Consider the following 14,500-nt stretch of genomic DNA (forward strand, 5'->3'; position numbering starts at 1 on the left):
CCACTCAAATGAGCAACAGGGCATTTTCAAGAGAGCTGCACGACAGCACGGACCACTGACATCCACTTGCATGGGAGAACACAGCGCATTCACCACGCAGACGAAGGGTCCTGTCTGGCCTGTCACGAGAAGGCAGAGTGAGTCACGATCATCTTTCATTGACGGCACGACTCATCACGTTCACGTCTGGGAGGGTGGTGGGCTTCTATGCGTCAAAAAGACCACGCCCAACGTGGGGCTCGAACCCACGACCCTGAGATTAAGAGTCTCATGCTCTACCGACTGAGCTAGCCGGGCCACGACACAACAAAAGACTGACCCCCGGACCGGCTACTTTCGGATCCGCCGCTTTTCTGAGAAGGGCCTTCTGACTCCAAACCCCATAAAGCACAGCTGTACTGTTGCCTTCGCTGTCTCTGTGGCGCAATTGGTTAGCGCGCTCGGCTGTTAACCGAGAGGTTGGTGGTTCAAGCCCACCCGGGGACGCGCTCTCCTTTTCCTCTCTGATTTGGAGCAGACGATCTCTCCATGAGTCTCCTTTTACTCTCGTAACAATAGCACAAGATGAGCTCGGATGATCTCGGAAGGAAATAACAAAGAAGTTTGCTTCCCGTGTACACGGCAGGAGAAACCCATGGTGGAAAGAGCCTCTGGCACAACTCAGATAGCTGCTCATGGTCCGAGACCGTCGCGCCCTTTCACATTGCCAGCACTCACGTTAAACAACGGAGACCAGCAAGGAATGCCGTATCGACGGCAAGAAGCACAGCCTAGATGGCACGCGGTGGAAACAACTCAGGGGGCACCAGGATTTGAACCTAGGACCTCTTGATCTGCAGTCAAATGCTCTACCACTGAGCTATACCCCCACAGGCAAAGAAATGGAGATGAGGTGGAAGCACAAGCTACTTTGATACACGCTCTGCGGCTACTCTTTATGCAGCATCCAGCTCTTAGGCGAAAATAAGAAGTGGACTGACGGCCAAGCCAGGTCTGACCTGAAGGGGCACTTGTGAGTATTTCTGTATGACAGAGAGCAACACCATGTCATGTGGGGTCCCTGGTGATCTAGTGGTCAGGATTTGGCGCTCTCACCGCCACGGCCCGGGTTCGATTCCCGGTCAGGGAATTCCAGGGGTCTTCTTGGGTCCTTCTTTTTTTTGTGTGTTTTCCTGCACCTCCCATTGTGAGCCTTTTTGTTAGCTTCTGACCTCTGGGACCTGGACGAGGTCCTCGCAGCATTCCCAGTGTGGTTGTGCCCTCAGCTTGCTTCTCACTCTTTGGTTTTTCACTCACCGGCCACTCAAATGAGCAACAGGGCATTTTCAAGAGAGCTGCACGACAGCACGGACCACTGACATCCACTTGCATGGGAGAACACAGCGCATTCACAGGGTCCTGTCTGGCCTGTCACAAGAAGGCAGAGTGAGTCACGATCATCTTTCATTGACGGCACGACTCATCACGTTCACGTCTGGGAGGGTGGTGGGCTTCTATGCGTCAAAAAGACCACGCCCAACGTGGGGCTCGAACCCACGACCCTGAGATTAAGAGTCTCATGCTCTACCGACTGAGCTAGCCGGGCCACGACACAACAAAAGACTGACCCCCGGACCGGCTACTTTCGGATCCGCCGCTTTTCTGAGAAGGGCCTTCTGACTCCAAACCCCATAAAGCACAGCTGTACCGCTGCCTTCGCTGTCTCTGTGGCGCAATTGGTTAGCGCGCTCGGCTGTTAACCGAGAGGTTGGTGGTTCAAGCCCACCCGGGGACGTGCTTTCCTTTTCCTCTCTGATTTGGAGCAGAAGATCTCTCCATGAGTCTCCTTTTACTCTCGTAACAATAGCACAAGATGAGCTTGGATGATCTCGGAAGGAAATAACAAAGAAGTTTGCTTCTGGTGTACACGGCAGGAGAAACCCATGGTGGAAAGAGCCTCTGGCACAACTCAGATAGCTGCTCATGGTCCGAGACCGTCGCGCCCTTTCACATTGCCAGCACTCACGTTAAACAACGGAGACCAGCAAGGAATGCCGTATCGACGGCAAGAAGCACAGCCTAGATGGCACGTGGTGGAAACAACTCAGGGGGCACCAGGATTTGAACCTAGGACCTCTTGATCTGCAGTCAAATGCTCTACCACTGAGCTATACCGCCACAGGCAAAGAAATGGAGATGAGGTGGAAGCACAAGCTACTTTGATACACGCTCTGCGGCTACTCTTTATGCAGCATCCAGCTCTTAGGCGAAAATAAGAAGTGGACTGACGGCCAAGCCAGGTCTGACCTGAAGGGGCACTTGTGAGTATTTCTGTATGACAGAGAGCAACACCATGTCATGTGGGGTCCCTGGTGGTCTAGTGGTCAGGATTTGGCGCTCTCACCGCCACGGCCCGGGTTCGATTCCCGGTCAGGGAATTCCAGGGGTCTTCTTGGGTCCTTCTTTTTTTTGTGTGTTTTCCTGCACCTCCCATTGTGAGCCATTTTGTTAGCTTCTGACCTCTGGGACCTGGACGAGGTCCTCGCAGCATTCCCAGTGTGGTTGTGCCCTCAGCTTGCTTCTCACTCTTTGGTTTTTCACTCACCGGCCACTCAAATGAGCAACAGGGCATTTTCAAGAGAGCTGCACGACAGCACGGACCACTGACATCCACTTGCATGGGAGAACACAGCGCATTCACCACGCAGACGAAGGGTCCTGTCTGGCCTGTCACGAGAAGGCAGAGTGAGTCACGATCATCTTTCATTGACGGCACGACTCATCACGTTCACGTCTGGGAGGGTGGTGGGCTTCTATGCGTCAAAAAGACCACGCCCAACGTGGGGCTCGAACCCACGACCCTGAGATTAAGAGTCTCATGCTCTACCGACTGAGCTAGCCGGGCCACGACACAACAAAAGACTGACCCCCGGACCGGCTACTTTCGGATCCGCCGCTTTTCTGAGAAGGGCCTTCTGACTCCAAACCCCATAAAGCACAGCTGTACTGTTGCCTTCGCTGTCTCTGTGGCGCAATTGGTTAGCGCGCTCGGCTGTTAACCGAGAGGTTGGTGGTTCAAGCCCACCCGGGGACGCGCTCTCCTTTTCCTCTCTGATTTGGAGCAGACGATCTCTCCATGAGTCTCCTTTTACTCTCGTAACAATAGCACAAGATGAGCTCGGATGATCTCGGAAGGAAATAACAAAGAAGTTTGCTTCCGGTGTACACGGCAGGAGAAACCCATGGTGGAAAGAGCCTCTGGCACAACTCAGATAGCTGCTCATGGTCCGAGACCGTCGCGCCCTTTCACATTGCCAGCACTCACGTTAAACAACGGAGACCAGCAAGGAATGCCGTATCGACGGCAAGAAGCACAGCCTAGATGGCACGCGGTGGAAACAACTCAGGGGGCACCAGGATTTGAACCTAGGACCTCTTGATCTGCAGTCAAATGCTCTACCACTGAGCTATACCCCCACAGGCAAAGAAATGGAGATGAGGTGGAAGCACAAGCTACTTTGATACACGCTCTGCGGCTACTCTTTATGCAGCATCCAGCTCTTAGGCGAAAATAAGAAGTGGACTGACGGCCAAGCCAGGTCTGACCTGAAGGGGCACTTCTGAGTATTTCTGTATGACAGAGAGCAACACCATGTCATGTGGGGTCCCTGGTGATCTAGTGGTCAGGATTTGGCGCTCTCACCGCCACGGCCCGGGTTCGATTCCCGGTCAGGGAATTCCAGGGGTCTTCTTGGGTCCTTCTTTTTTTTGTGTGTTTTCCTGCACCTCCCATTGTGAGCCTTTTTGTTAGCTTCTGACCTCTGGGACCTGGACGAGGTCCTCGCAGCATTCCCAGTGTGGTTGTGCCCTCAGCTTGCTTCTCACTCTTTGGTTTTTCACTCACCGGCCACTCAAATGAGCAACAGGGCATTTTCAAGAGAGCTGCACGACAGCACGGACCACTGACATCCACTTGCATGGGAGAACACAGCGCATTCACAGGGTCCTGTCTGGCCTGTCACAAGAAGGCAGAGTGAGTCACGATCATCTTTCATTGACGGCACGACTCATCACGTTCACGTCTGGGAGGGTGGTGGGCTTCTATGCGTCAAAAAGACCACGCCCAACGTGGGGCTCGAACCCACGACCCTGAGATTAAGAGTCTCATGCTCTACCGACTGAGCTAGCCGGGCCACGACACAACAAAAGACTGACCCCCGGACCGGCTACTTTCGGATCCGCCGCTTTTCTGAGAAGGGCCTTCTGACTCCAAACCCCATAAAGCACAGCTGTACTGTTGCCTTCGCTGTCTCTGTGGCGCAATTGGTTAGCGCGCTCGGCTGTTAACCGAGAGGTTGGTGGTTCAAGCCCACCCGGGGACGCGCTCTCCTTTTCCTCTCTGATTTGGAGCAGACGATCTCTCCATGAGTCTCCTTTTACTCTCGTAACAATAGCACAAGATGAGCTCGGATGATCTCGGAAGGAAATAACAAAGAAGTTTGCTTCCGGTGTACACGGCAGGAGAAACCCATGGTGGAAAGAGCCTCTGGCACAACTCAGATAGCTGCTCATGGTCCGAGACCGTCGCGCCCTTTCACATTGCCAGCACTCACGTTAAACAACGGAGACCAGCAAGGAATGCCGTATCGACGGCAAGAAGCACAGCCTAGATGGCACGCGGTGGAAACAACTCAGGGGGCACCAGGATTTGAACCTAGGACCTCTTGATCTGCAGTCAAATGCTCTACCACTGAGCTATACCCCCACAGGCAAAGAAATGGAGATGAGGTGGAAGCACAAGCTACTTTGATACACGCTCTGCGGCTACTCTTTATGCAGCATCCAGCTCTTAGGCGAAAATAAGAAGTGGACTGACGGCCAAGCCAGGTCTGACCTGAAGGGGCACTTGTGAGTATTTCTGTATGACAGAGAGCAACACCATGTCATGTGGGGTCCCTGGTGATCTAGTGGTCAGGATTTGGCGCTCTCACCGCCACGGCCCGGGTTCGATTCCCGGTCAGGGAATTCCAGGGGTCTTCTTGGGTCCTTCTTTTTTTTGTGTGTTTTCCTGCACCTCCCATTGTGAGCCTTTTTGTTAGCTTCTGACCTCTGGGACCTGGACGAGGTCCTCGCAGCATTCCCAGTGTGGTTGTGCCCTCAGCTTGCTTCTCACTCTTTGGTTTTTCACTCACCGGCCACTCAAATGAGCAACAGGGCATTTTCAAGAGAGCTGCACGACAGCACGGACCACTGACATCCACTTGCATGGGAGAACACAGCGCATTCACCACGCAGACGAAGGGTCCTGTCTGGCCTGTCACGAGAAGGCAGAGTGAGTCACGATCATCTTTCATTGACGGCACGACTCATCACGTTCACGTCTGGGAGGGTGGTGGGCTTCTATGCGTCAAAAAGACCACGCCCAACGTGGGGCTCGAACCCACGACCCTGAGATTAAGAGTCTCATGCTCTACCGACTGAGCTAGCCGGGCCACGACACAACAAAAGACTGACCCCCGGACCGGCTACTTTCGGATCCGCCGCTTTTCTGAGAAGGGCCTTCTGACTCCAAACCCCATAAAGCACAGCTGTACCGTTGCCTTCGCTGTCTCTGTGGTGCAATTGGTTAGTGTGCTCGGCTGTTAACCGAGAGGTTGGTGGTTCAAGCCCACCCAGGGATGCGCTCTCCTTTTCCTCTCTGATTTGGAGCAGACGATCTCTCCATGAGTCTCCTTTTACTCTCGTAACAATAGCACAAGATGAGCTCGGATGATCTCGGAAGGAAATAACAAAGAAGTTTGCTTCCGGTGTACACGGCAGGAGAAACCCATGGTGGAAAGAGCCTCTGGCACAACTCAGATAGCTGCTCATGGTCCGAGACCGTCGCGCCCTTTCACATTGCCAGCACTCACGTTAAACAACGGAGACCAGCAAGGAATGCCGTATCGACGGCAAGAAGCACAGCCTAGATGGCACGCGGTGGAAACAACTCAGGGGGCACCAGGATTTGAACCTAGGACCTCTTGATCTGCAGTCAAATGCTCTACCACTGAGCTATACCCCCACAGGCAAAGAAATGGAGATGAGGTGGAAGCACAAGCTACTTTGATACACGCTCTGCGGCTACTCTTTATGCAGCATCCAGCTCTTAGGCGAAAATAAGAAGTGGACTGACGGCCAAGCCAGGTCTGACCTGAAGGGGCACTTGTGAGTATTTCTGTATGACAGAGAGCAACACCATGTCACGTGGGGTCCCTGGTGGTCTACTGGTCAGGATTTGGCGCTCTCACCGCCACGGCCCGGGTTCGATTCCCGGTCAGGGAATTCCAGGGGTCTTCTTGGGTCCTTCTTTTTTTTGTGTGTTTTCCTGCACCTCCCATTGTGAGCCTTTTTGTTAGCTTCTGACCTCTGGGACCTGGACGAGGTCCTCGCAGCATTCCCAGTGTGGTTGTGCCCTCAGCTTGCTTCTCACTCTTTGGTTTTTCACTCACCGGCCACTCAAATGAGCAACAGGGCATTTTCAAGAGAGCTGCACGACAGCACGGACCACTGACATCCACTTGCATGGGAGAACACAGCGCATTCACCACGCAGACGAAGGGTCCTGTCTGGCCTGTCACGAGAAGGCAGAGTGAGTCACGATCATCTTTCATTGACGGCACGACTCATCACGTTCACGTCTGGGAGGGTGGTGGGCTTCTATGCGTCAAAAAGACCACGCCCAACGTGGGGCTCGAACCCACGACCCTGAGATTAAGAGTCTCATGCTCTACCGACTGAGCTAGCCGGGCCACGACACAACAAAAGACTGACCCCCGGACCGGCTACTTTCGGATCCGCCGCTTTTCTGAGAAGGGCCTTCTGACTCCAAACCCCATAAAGCACAGCTGTACTGTTGCCTTCGCTGTCTCTGTGGCGCAATTGGTTAGCGCGCTCGGCTGTTAACCGAGAGGTTGGTGGTTCAAGCCCACCCGGGGACGCGCTCTCCTTTTCCTCTCTGATTTGGAGCAGACGATCTCTCCATGAGTCTCCTTTTACTCTCGTAACAATAGCACAAGATGAGCTCGGATGATCTCGGAAGGAAATAACAAAGAAGTTTGCTTCCGGTGTACACGGCAGGAGAAACCCATGGTGGAAAGAGCCTCTGGCACAACTCAGATAGCTGCTCATGGTCCGAGACCGTCGCGCCCTTTCACATTGCCAGCACTCACGTTAAACAACGGAGACCAGCAAGGAATGCCGTATCGACGGCAAGAAGCACAGCCTAGATGGCACGCGGTGGAAACAACTCAGGGGGCACCAGGATTTGAACCTAGGACCTCTTGATCTGCAGTCAAATGCTCTACCACTGAGCTATACCCCCACAGGCAAAGAAATGGAGATGAGGTGGAAGCACAAGCTACTTTGATACACGCTCTGCGGCTACTCTTTATGCAGCATCCAGCTCTTAGGCGAAAATAAGAAGTGGACTGACGGCCAAGCCAGGTCTGACCTGAAGGGGCACTTGTGAGTATTTCTGTATGACAGAGAGCAACACCATGTCATGTGGGGTCCCTGGTGATCTAGTGGTCAGGATTTGGCGCTCTCACCGCCACGGCCCGGGTTCGATTCCCGGTCAGGGAATTCCAGGGGTCTTCTTGGGTCCTTCTTTTTTTTGTGTGTTTTCCTGCACCTCCCATTGTGAGCCTTTTTGTTAGCTTCTGACCTCTGGGACCTGGACGAGGTCCTCGCAGCATTCCCAGTGTGGTTGTGCCCTCAGCTTGCTTCTCACTCTTTGGTTTTTCACTCACCGGCCACTCAAATGAGCAACAGGGCATTTTCAAGAGAGCTGCACGACAGCACGGACCACTGACATCCACTTGCATGGGAGAACACAGCGCATTCACAGGGTCCTGTCTGGCCTGTCACAAGAAGGCAGAGTGAGTCACGATCATCTTTCATTGACGGCACGACTCATCACGTTCACGTCTGGGAGGGTGGTGGGCTTCTATGCGTCAAAAAGACCACGCCCAACCTGGGGCTCGAACCCACGACCCTGAGATTAAGAGTCTCATGCTCTACCGACTGAGCTAGCCGGGCCACGACACAACAAAAGACTGACCCCCGGACCGGCTACTTTCGGATCCGCCGCTTTTCTGAGAAGGGCCTTCTGACTCCAAACCCCATAAAGCACAGCTGTACTGTTGCCTTCGCTGTCTCTGTGGCGCAATTGGTTAGCGCGCTCGGCTGTTAACCGAGAGGTTGGTGGTTCAAGCCCACCCGGGGACGCGCTCTCCTTTTCCTCTCTGATTTGGAGCAGACGATCTCTCCATGAGTCTCCTTTTACTCTCGTAACAATAGCACAAGATGAGCTCGGATGATCTCGGAAGGAAATAACAAAGAAGTTTGCTTCCGGTGTACACGGCAGGAGAAACCCATGGTGGAAAGAGCCTCTGGCACAACTCAGATAGCTGCTCATGGTCCGAGACCGTCGCGCCCTTTCACATTGCCAGCACTCACGTTAAACAACGGAGACCAGCAAGGAATGCCGTATCGACGGCAAGAAGCACAGCCTAGATGGCACGCGGTGGAAACAACTCAGGGGGCACCAGGATTTGAACCTAGGACCTCTTGATCTGCAGTCAAATGCTCTACCACTGAGCTATACCCCCACAGGCAAAGAAATGGAGATGAGGTGGAAGCACAAGCTACTTTGATACACGCTCTGCGGCTACTCTTTATGCAGCATCCAGCTCTTAGGCGAAAATAAGAAGTGGACTGACGGCCAAGCCAGGTCTGACCTGAAGGGGCACTTGTGAGTATTTCTGTATGACAGAGAGCAACACCATGTCATGTGGGGTCCCTGGTGATCTAGTGGTCAGGATTTGGCGCTCTCACCGCCACGGCCCGGGTTCGATTCCCGGTCAGGGAATTCCAGGGGTCTTCTTGGGTCCTTCTTTTTTTTGTGTGTTTTCCTGCACCTCCCATTGTGAGCCTTTTTGTTAGCTTCTGACCTCTGGGACCTGGACGAGGTCCTCGCAGCATTCCCAGTGTGGTTGTGCCCTCAGCTTGCTTCTCACTCTTTGGTTTTTCACTCACCGGCCACTCAAATGAGCAACAGGGCATTTTCAAGAGAGCTGCACGACAGCACGGACCACTGACATCCACTTGCATGGGAGAACACAGCGCATTCACAGGGTCCTGTCTGGCCTGTCACAAGAAGGCAGAGTGAGTCACGATCATCTTTCATTGACGGCACGACTCATCACGTTCACGTCTGGGAGGGTGGTGGGCTTCTATGCGTCAAAAAGACCACGCCCAACGTGGGGCTCGAACCCACGACCCTGAGATTAAGAGTCTCATGCTCTACCGACTGAGCTAGCCGGGCCACGACACAACAAAAGACTGACCCCCGGACCGGCTACTTTCGGATCCGCCGCTTTTCTGAGAAGGGCCTTCTGACTCCAAACCCCATAAAGCACAGCTGTACCGTTGCCTTCGCTGTCTCTGTGGCGCAATTGGTTAGCGCGCTCGGCTGTTAACCGAGAGGTTGGTGGTTCAAGCCCACCCGGGGACGTGCTCTCCTTTTCCTCTCTGATTTGGAGCAGACGATCTCTCCATGAGTCTCCTTTTACTCTCGTAACAATAGCACAAGATGAGCTTGGATGATCTCGGAAGGAAATAACAAAGAAGTTTGCTTCCGGTGTACACGGCAGGAGAAACCCATGGTGGAAAGAGCCTCTGGCACAACTCAGATAGCTGCTCATGGTCCGAGACCGTCGCGCCCTTTCACATTGCCAGCACTCACGTTAAACAACGGAGACCAGCAAGGAATGCCGTATCGACGGCAAGAAGCACAGCCTAGATGGCACGCGGTGGAAACAACTCAGGGGGCACCAGGATTTGAACCTAGGACCTCTTGATCTGCAGTCAAATGCTCTACCACTGAGCTATACCCCCACAGGCAAAGAAATGGAGATGAGGTGGAAGCACAAGCTACTTAGATACACGCTCTGCGGCTACTCTTTATGCAGCATCCAGCTCTTAGGCGAAAATAAGAAGTGGACTGACGGCCAAGCCAGGTCTGACCTGAAGGGGCACTTGTGAGTATTTCTGTATGACAGAGAGCAACACCATGTCATGTGGGGTCCCTGGTGGTCTAGTGGTCAGGATTTGGCGCTCTCACCGCCACTGCCCGGGTTCGATTCCCGGTCAGGGGTCTTCTTGGGTCCTTCTTTTTTTTGTGTGTTTTCCTGCACCTCCCATTGTGAGCCTTTTTGTTAGCTTCTGACCTCTGGGACCTGGACGAGGTCCTCGCAGCATTCCCAGTGTGGTTGTGCCCTCAGCTTGCTTCTCACTCTTTGGTTTTTCACTCACCGGCCACTCAAATGAGCAACAGGGCATTTTCAAGAGAGCTGCACGACAGCACGGACCACTGACATCCACTTGCATGGGAGAACACAGCGCATTCACCACGCAGACGAAGGGTCCTGTCTGGCCTGTCACGAGAAGGCAGAGTGAGTCACGATCATCTTTCATTGACGGCACGACTCATCACGTTCACGTCTGGGAGGGTGGTGGGCTTCTATGCGTCAAAAAGACCACGCCCAACGTGGGGCTCGAACCCACGACCCTGAGATTAAGAGTCTCATGCTCTACCGACTGAGCTAGCCGGGCCACGACACAACAAAAGACTGACCCCCGGACCGGCTACTTTCGGATCCGCCGCTTTTCTGAGAAGGGCCTTCTGACTCCAAACCCCATAAAGCACAGCTGTACTGTTGCCTTCGCTGTCTCTGTGGCGCAATTGGTTAGCGCGCTCGGCTGTTAACCGAGAGGTTGGTGGTTCAAGCCCACCCGGGGACGCGCTCTCCTTTTCCTCTCTGATTTGGAGCAGACGATCTCTCCATGAGTCTCCTTTTACTCTCGTAACAATAGCACAAGATGAGCTCGGATGATCTCGGAAGGAAATAACAAAGAAGTTTGCTTCCCGTGTACACGGCAGGAGAAACCCATGGTGGAAAGAGCCTCTGGCACAACTCAGATAGCTGCTCATGGTCCGAGACCGTCGCGCCCTTTCACATTGCCAGCACTCACGTTAAACAACGGAGACCAGCAAGGAATGCCGTATCGACGGCAAGAAGCACAGCCTAGATGGCACGCGGTGGAAACAACTCAGGGGGCACCAGGATTTGAACCTAGGACCTCTTGATCTGCAGTCAAATGCTCTACCACTGAGCTATACCCCCACAGGCAAAGAAATGGAGATGAGGTGGAAGCACAAGCTACTTTGATACACGCTCTGCGGCTACTCTTTATGCAGCATCCAGCTCTTAGGCGAAAATAAGAAGTGGACTGACGGCCAAGCCAGGTCTGACCTGAAGGGGCACTTGTGAGTATTTCTGTATGACAGAGAGCAACACCATGTCATGTGGGGTCCCTGGTGATCTAGTGGTCAGGATTTGGCGCTCTCACCGCCACGGCCCGGGTTCGATTCCCGGTCAGGGAATTCCAGGGGTCTTCTTGGGTCCTTCTTTTTTTTGTGTGTTTTCCTGCACCTCCCATTGTGAGCCTTTTTGTTAGCTTCTGACCTCTGGGACCTGGACGAGGTCCTCGCAGCATTCCCAGTGTGGTTGTGCCCTCAGCTTGCTTCTCACTCTTTGGTTTTTCACTCACCGGCCACTCAAATGAGCAACAGGGCATTTTCAAGAGAGCTGCACGACAGCACGGACCACTGACATCCACTTGCATGGGAGAACACAGCGCATTCACAGGGTCCTGTCTGGCCTGTCACAAGAAGGCAGAGTGAGTCACGATCATCTTTCATTGACGGCACGACTCATCACGTTCACGTCTGGGAGGGTGGTGGGCTTCTATGCGTCAAAAAGACCACGCCCAACGTGGGGCTCGAACCCACGACCCTGAGATTAAGAGTCTCATGCTCTACCGACTGAGCTAGCCGGGCCACGACACAACAAAAGACTGACCCCCGGACCGGCTACTTTCGGATCCGCCGCTTTTCTGAGAAGGGCCTTCTGACTCCAAACCCCATAAAGCACAGCTGTACCGTTGCCTTCGCTGTCTCTGTGGCGCAATTGGTTAGCGCGCTCGGCTGTTAACCGAGAGGTTGGTGGTTCAAGCCCACCCGGGGACGTGCTCTCCTTTTCCTCTCTGATTTGGAGCAGACGATCTCTCCATGAGTCTCCTTTTACTCTCGTAACAATAGCACAAGATGAGCTCGGATGATCTCGGAAGGAAATAACAAAGAAGTTTGCTTCCCGTGTACACGGCAGGAGAAACCCATGGTGGAAAGAGCCTCTGGCACAACTCAGATAGCTGCTCATGGTCCGAGACCGTCGCGCCCTTTCACATTGCCAGCACTCACGTTAAACAACGGAGACCAGCAAGGAATGCCGTATCGACGGCAAGAAGCACAGCCTAGATGGCACGCGGTGGAAACAACTCAGGGGGCACCAGGATTTGAACCTAGGACCTCTTGATCTGCAGTCAAATGCTCTACCACTGAGCTATACCCCCACAGGCAAAGAAATGGAGATGAGGTGGAAGCACAAGCTACTTAGATACACGCTCTGCGGCTACTCTTTATGCAGCATCCAGCTCTTAGGCGAAAATAAGAAGTGGACTGACGGCCAAGCCAGGTCTGACCTGAAGGGGCACTTGTGAGTATTTCTGTATGACAGAGAGCAACACCATGTCATGTGGGGTCCCTGGTGGTCTAGTGGTCAGGATTTGGCGCTCTCACCGCCACTGCCCGGGTTCGATTCCCGGTCAGGGGTCTTCTTGGGTCCTTCTTTTTTTTGTGTGTTTTCCTGCACCTCCCATTGTGAGCCTTTTTGTTAGCTTCTGACCTCTGGGACCTGGACGAGGTCCTCGCAGCATTCCCAGTGTGGTTGTGCCCTCAGCTTGCTTCTCACTCTTTGGTTTTTCACTCACCGGCCACTCAAATGAGCAACAGGGCATTTTCAAGAGAGCTGCACGACAGCACGGACCACTGACATCCACTTGCATGGGAGAACACAGCGCATTCACCACGCAGACGAAGGGTCCTGTCTGGCCTGTCACGAGAAGGCAGAGTGAGTCACGATCATCTTTCATTGACGGCACGACTCATCACGTTCACGTCTGGGAGGGTGGTGGGCTTCTATGCGTCAAAAAGACCACGCCCAACGTGGGGCTCGAACCCACGACCCTGAGATTAAGAGTCTCATGCTCTACCGACTGAGCTAGCCGGGCCACGACACAACAAAAGACTGACCCCCGGACCGGCTACTTTCGGATCCGCCGCTTTTCTGAGAAGGGCCTTCTGACTCCAAACCCCATAAAGCACAGCTGTACTGTTGCCTTCGCTGTCTCTGTGGCGCAATTGGTTAGCGCGCTCGGCTGTTAACCGAGAGGTTGGTGGTTCAAGCCCACCCGGGGACGCGCTCTCCTTTTCCTCTCTGATTTGGAGCAGACGATCTCTCCATGAGTCTCCTTTTACTCTCGTAACAATAGCACAAGATGAGCTCGGATGATCTCGGAAGGAAATAACAAAGAAGTTTGCTTCCCGTGTACACGGCAGGAGAAACCCATGGTGGAAAGAGCCTCTGGCACAACTCAGATAGCTGCTCATGGTCCGAGACCGTCGCGCCCTTTCACATTGCCAGCACTCACGTTAAACAACGGAGACCAGCAAGGAATGCCGTATCGACGGCAAGAAGCACAGCCTAGATGGCACGCGGTGGAAACAACTCAGGGGGCACCAGGATTTGAACCTAGGACCTCTTGATCTGCAGTCAAATGCTCTACCACTGAGCTATACCCCCACAGGCAAAGAAATGGAGATGAGGTGGAAGCACAAGCTACTTTGATACACGCTCTGCGGCTACTCTTTATGCAGCATCCAGCTCTTAGGCGAAAATAAGAAGTGGACTGACGGCCAAGCCAGGTCTGACCTGAAGGGGCACTTGTGAGTATTTCTGTATGACAGAGAGCAACACCATGTCATGTGGGGTCCCTGGTGATCTAGTGGTCAGGATTTGGCGCTCTCACCGCCACGGCCCGGGTTCGATTCCCGGTCAGGGAATTCCAGGGGTCTTCTTGGGTCCTTCTTTTTTTTGTGTGTTTTCCTGCACCTCCCATTGTGAGCCTTTTTGTTAGCTTCTGACCTCTGGGACCTGGACGAGGTCCTCGCAGCATTCCCAGTGTGGTTGTGCCCTCAGCTTGCTTCTCACTCTTTGGTTTTTCACTCACCGGCCACTCAAATGAGCAACAGGGCATTTTCAAGAGAGCTGCACGACAGCACGGACCACTGACATCCACTTGCATGGGAGAACACAGCGCATTCACAGGGTCCTGTCTGGCCTGTCACAAGAAGGCAGAGTGAGTCACGATCATCTTTCATTGACGGCACGACTCATCACGTTCACGTCTGGGAGGGTGGTGGGCTTCTATGCGTCAAAAAGACCACGCCCAACGTGGGGCTCGAACCCACGACCCTGAGATTAAGAGTCTCATGCTCTACCGACTGAGCTAGCCGGGC

At 53.7% G+C, this 14,500-nt stretch overlaps 44 non-coding genes across 44 annotated transcripts; 22 read left to right on the plus strand and 22 right to left on the minus strand.

The window, feature by feature from the left end:
* Positions 1-224: 224 nt before the first annotated feature.
* Positions 225-297, minus strand: trnak-cuu (transfer RNA lysine (anticodon CUU)). Its single transcript has one exon. It is a non-coding gene; the product is annotated as a tRNA-Lys (tRNA).
* Positions 298-412: 115 nt separating this feature from the next.
* trnan-guu (transfer RNA asparagine (anticodon GUU)) lies at positions 413-486 on the plus strand. Its single transcript has one exon. It is a non-coding gene; the product is annotated as a tRNA-Asn (tRNA).
* A 311-nt stretch (positions 487-797) lies between these two features.
* Positions 798-869, minus strand: trnac-gca (transfer RNA cysteine (anticodon GCA)). The gene has a single exon. It is a non-coding gene; the product is annotated as a tRNA-Cys (tRNA).
* A 188-nt stretch (positions 870-1,057) lies between these two features.
* trnae-cuc (transfer RNA glutamic acid (anticodon CUC)) lies at positions 1,058-1,129 on the plus strand. Its single transcript has one exon. It is a non-coding gene; the product is annotated as a tRNA-Glu (tRNA).
* Positions 1,130-1,512: 383 nt separating this feature from the next.
* trnak-cuu (transfer RNA lysine (anticodon CUU)) lies at positions 1,513-1,585 on the minus strand. Its single transcript has one exon. It is a non-coding gene; the product is annotated as a tRNA-Lys (tRNA).
* A 115-nt stretch (positions 1,586-1,700) lies between these two features.
* On the plus strand, positions 1,701-1,774 carry trnan-guu (transfer RNA asparagine (anticodon GUU)). Its single transcript has one exon. It is a non-coding gene; the product is annotated as a tRNA-Asn (tRNA).
* Positions 1,775-2,345: 571 nt separating this feature from the next.
* Positions 2,346-2,417, plus strand: trnae-cuc (transfer RNA glutamic acid (anticodon CUC)). The gene has a single exon. It is a non-coding gene; the product is annotated as a tRNA-Glu (tRNA).
* A 394-nt stretch (positions 2,418-2,811) lies between these two features.
* trnak-cuu (transfer RNA lysine (anticodon CUU)) lies at positions 2,812-2,884 on the minus strand. Its single transcript has one exon. It is a non-coding gene; the product is annotated as a tRNA-Lys (tRNA).
* Positions 2,885-2,999: 115 nt separating this feature from the next.
* trnan-guu (transfer RNA asparagine (anticodon GUU)) lies at positions 3,000-3,073 on the plus strand. The gene has a single exon. It is a non-coding gene; the product is annotated as a tRNA-Asn (tRNA).
* A 311-nt stretch (positions 3,074-3,384) lies between these two features.
* Positions 3,385-3,456, minus strand: trnac-gca (transfer RNA cysteine (anticodon GCA)). The gene has a single exon. It is a non-coding gene; the product is annotated as a tRNA-Cys (tRNA).
* Positions 3,457-3,644: 188 nt separating this feature from the next.
* Positions 3,645-3,716, plus strand: trnae-cuc (transfer RNA glutamic acid (anticodon CUC)). The gene has a single exon. It is a non-coding gene; the product is annotated as a tRNA-Glu (tRNA).
* A 383-nt stretch (positions 3,717-4,099) lies between these two features.
* trnak-cuu (transfer RNA lysine (anticodon CUU)) lies at positions 4,100-4,172 on the minus strand. The gene has a single exon. It is a non-coding gene; the product is annotated as a tRNA-Lys (tRNA).
* A 115-nt stretch (positions 4,173-4,287) lies between these two features.
* trnan-guu (transfer RNA asparagine (anticodon GUU)) lies at positions 4,288-4,361 on the plus strand. Its single transcript has one exon. It is a non-coding gene; the product is annotated as a tRNA-Asn (tRNA).
* A 311-nt stretch (positions 4,362-4,672) lies between these two features.
* Positions 4,673-4,744, minus strand: trnac-gca (transfer RNA cysteine (anticodon GCA)). Its single transcript has one exon. It is a non-coding gene; the product is annotated as a tRNA-Cys (tRNA).
* Positions 4,745-4,932: 188 nt separating this feature from the next.
* trnae-cuc (transfer RNA glutamic acid (anticodon CUC)) lies at positions 4,933-5,004 on the plus strand. The gene has a single exon. It is a non-coding gene; the product is annotated as a tRNA-Glu (tRNA).
* A 394-nt stretch (positions 5,005-5,398) lies between these two features.
* trnak-cuu (transfer RNA lysine (anticodon CUU)) lies at positions 5,399-5,471 on the minus strand. Its single transcript has one exon. It is a non-coding gene; the product is annotated as a tRNA-Lys (tRNA).
* A 115-nt stretch (positions 5,472-5,586) lies between these two features.
* On the plus strand, positions 5,587-5,660 carry trnan-guu (transfer RNA asparagine (anticodon GUU)). Its single transcript has one exon. It is a non-coding gene; the product is annotated as a tRNA-Asn (tRNA).
* A 311-nt stretch (positions 5,661-5,971) lies between these two features.
* On the minus strand, positions 5,972-6,043 carry trnac-gca (transfer RNA cysteine (anticodon GCA)). Its single transcript has one exon. It is a non-coding gene; the product is annotated as a tRNA-Cys (tRNA).
* A 188-nt stretch (positions 6,044-6,231) lies between these two features.
* trnae-cuc (transfer RNA glutamic acid (anticodon CUC)) lies at positions 6,232-6,303 on the plus strand. The gene has a single exon. It is a non-coding gene; the product is annotated as a tRNA-Glu (tRNA).
* A 394-nt stretch (positions 6,304-6,697) lies between these two features.
* trnak-cuu (transfer RNA lysine (anticodon CUU)) lies at positions 6,698-6,770 on the minus strand. Its single transcript has one exon. It is a non-coding gene; the product is annotated as a tRNA-Lys (tRNA).
* Positions 6,771-6,885: 115 nt separating this feature from the next.
* trnan-guu (transfer RNA asparagine (anticodon GUU)) lies at positions 6,886-6,959 on the plus strand. The gene has a single exon. It is a non-coding gene; the product is annotated as a tRNA-Asn (tRNA).
* A 311-nt stretch (positions 6,960-7,270) lies between these two features.
* trnac-gca (transfer RNA cysteine (anticodon GCA)) lies at positions 7,271-7,342 on the minus strand. The gene has a single exon. It is a non-coding gene; the product is annotated as a tRNA-Cys (tRNA).
* Positions 7,343-7,530: 188 nt separating this feature from the next.
* trnae-cuc (transfer RNA glutamic acid (anticodon CUC)) lies at positions 7,531-7,602 on the plus strand. Its single transcript has one exon. It is a non-coding gene; the product is annotated as a tRNA-Glu (tRNA).
* Positions 7,603-7,985: 383 nt separating this feature from the next.
* Positions 7,986-8,058, minus strand: trnak-cuu (transfer RNA lysine (anticodon CUU)). The gene has a single exon. It is a non-coding gene; the product is annotated as a tRNA-Lys (tRNA).
* A 115-nt stretch (positions 8,059-8,173) lies between these two features.
* On the plus strand, positions 8,174-8,247 carry trnan-guu (transfer RNA asparagine (anticodon GUU)). The gene has a single exon. It is a non-coding gene; the product is annotated as a tRNA-Asn (tRNA).
* Positions 8,248-8,558: 311 nt separating this feature from the next.
* trnac-gca (transfer RNA cysteine (anticodon GCA)) lies at positions 8,559-8,630 on the minus strand. Its single transcript has one exon. It is a non-coding gene; the product is annotated as a tRNA-Cys (tRNA).
* Positions 8,631-8,818: 188 nt separating this feature from the next.
* trnae-cuc (transfer RNA glutamic acid (anticodon CUC)) lies at positions 8,819-8,890 on the plus strand. Its single transcript has one exon. It is a non-coding gene; the product is annotated as a tRNA-Glu (tRNA).
* Positions 8,891-9,273: 383 nt separating this feature from the next.
* trnak-cuu (transfer RNA lysine (anticodon CUU)) lies at positions 9,274-9,346 on the minus strand. Its single transcript has one exon. It is a non-coding gene; the product is annotated as a tRNA-Lys (tRNA).
* A 115-nt stretch (positions 9,347-9,461) lies between these two features.
* Positions 9,462-9,535, plus strand: trnan-guu (transfer RNA asparagine (anticodon GUU)). The gene has a single exon. It is a non-coding gene; the product is annotated as a tRNA-Asn (tRNA).
* Positions 9,536-9,846: 311 nt separating this feature from the next.
* On the minus strand, positions 9,847-9,918 carry trnac-gca (transfer RNA cysteine (anticodon GCA)). Its single transcript has one exon. It is a non-coding gene; the product is annotated as a tRNA-Cys (tRNA).
* Positions 9,919-10,106: 188 nt separating this feature from the next.
* trnae-cuc (transfer RNA glutamic acid (anticodon CUC)) lies at positions 10,107-10,178 on the plus strand. The gene has a single exon. It is a non-coding gene; the product is annotated as a tRNA-Glu (tRNA).
* A 384-nt stretch (positions 10,179-10,562) lies between these two features.
* Positions 10,563-10,635, minus strand: trnak-cuu (transfer RNA lysine (anticodon CUU)). The gene has a single exon. It is a non-coding gene; the product is annotated as a tRNA-Lys (tRNA).
* Positions 10,636-10,750: 115 nt separating this feature from the next.
* On the plus strand, positions 10,751-10,824 carry trnan-guu (transfer RNA asparagine (anticodon GUU)). Its single transcript has one exon. It is a non-coding gene; the product is annotated as a tRNA-Asn (tRNA).
* Positions 10,825-11,135: 311 nt separating this feature from the next.
* On the minus strand, positions 11,136-11,207 carry trnac-gca (transfer RNA cysteine (anticodon GCA)). The gene has a single exon. It is a non-coding gene; the product is annotated as a tRNA-Cys (tRNA).
* Positions 11,208-11,395: 188 nt separating this feature from the next.
* Positions 11,396-11,467, plus strand: trnae-cuc (transfer RNA glutamic acid (anticodon CUC)). Its single transcript has one exon. It is a non-coding gene; the product is annotated as a tRNA-Glu (tRNA).
* Positions 11,468-11,850: 383 nt separating this feature from the next.
* Positions 11,851-11,923, minus strand: trnak-cuu (transfer RNA lysine (anticodon CUU)). Its single transcript has one exon. It is a non-coding gene; the product is annotated as a tRNA-Lys (tRNA).
* A 115-nt stretch (positions 11,924-12,038) lies between these two features.
* trnan-guu (transfer RNA asparagine (anticodon GUU)) lies at positions 12,039-12,112 on the plus strand. Its single transcript has one exon. It is a non-coding gene; the product is annotated as a tRNA-Asn (tRNA).
* Positions 12,113-12,423: 311 nt separating this feature from the next.
* trnac-gca (transfer RNA cysteine (anticodon GCA)) lies at positions 12,424-12,495 on the minus strand. The gene has a single exon. It is a non-coding gene; the product is annotated as a tRNA-Cys (tRNA).
* A 188-nt stretch (positions 12,496-12,683) lies between these two features.
* Positions 12,684-12,755, plus strand: trnae-cuc (transfer RNA glutamic acid (anticodon CUC)). The gene has a single exon. It is a non-coding gene; the product is annotated as a tRNA-Glu (tRNA).
* Positions 12,756-13,139: 384 nt separating this feature from the next.
* On the minus strand, positions 13,140-13,212 carry trnak-cuu (transfer RNA lysine (anticodon CUU)). The gene has a single exon. It is a non-coding gene; the product is annotated as a tRNA-Lys (tRNA).
* A 115-nt stretch (positions 13,213-13,327) lies between these two features.
* On the plus strand, positions 13,328-13,401 carry trnan-guu (transfer RNA asparagine (anticodon GUU)). The gene has a single exon. It is a non-coding gene; the product is annotated as a tRNA-Asn (tRNA).
* Positions 13,402-13,712: 311 nt separating this feature from the next.
* On the minus strand, positions 13,713-13,784 carry trnac-gca (transfer RNA cysteine (anticodon GCA)). Its single transcript has one exon. It is a non-coding gene; the product is annotated as a tRNA-Cys (tRNA).
* Positions 13,785-13,972: 188 nt separating this feature from the next.
* trnae-cuc (transfer RNA glutamic acid (anticodon CUC)) lies at positions 13,973-14,044 on the plus strand. The gene has a single exon. It is a non-coding gene; the product is annotated as a tRNA-Glu (tRNA).
* Positions 14,045-14,427: 383 nt separating this feature from the next.
* Positions 14,428-14,500, minus strand: trnak-cuu (transfer RNA lysine (anticodon CUU)). The gene has a single exon. It is a non-coding gene; the product is annotated as a tRNA-Lys (tRNA).

This window comes from Paramormyrops kingsleyae, chromosome 18, assembly GCF_048594095.1.
Source record: "Paramormyrops kingsleyae isolate MSU_618 chromosome 18, PKINGS_0.4, whole genome shotgun sequence".
In the NCBI taxonomy this organism is placed as follows: domain Eukaryota; kingdom Metazoa; phylum Chordata; class Actinopteri; order Osteoglossiformes; family Mormyridae; genus Paramormyrops; species Paramormyrops kingsleyae.